Consider the following 205-nt stretch of genomic DNA (forward strand, 5'->3'; position numbering starts at 1 on the left):
TGGAAGAGGGCACATTACTCAATACTGTGGTGTGAAGTATAAAGTTCAGTTCTCCCCTGGTCCACGCTGCTTCGGCGGTCCTGGGTAAGATAGTTCATTCTAGCTTGCCCTATGTGGAAGAGGACACTTAATACTTCGTCTCTAAGCGGCGGCTTGACTCCTCCCTACGGGGAACGGGTTTACGCGCACAGCGGCGGCTTACGCA

This window comes from Anopheles coustani (assembly GCF_943734705.1).
Source record: "Anopheles coustani chromosome X unlocalized genomic scaffold, idAnoCousDA_361_x.2 X_unloc_7, whole genome shotgun sequence".
NCBI classification, from domain to species: Eukaryota; Metazoa; Arthropoda; class Insecta; order Diptera; family Culicidae; genus Anopheles; species Anopheles coustani.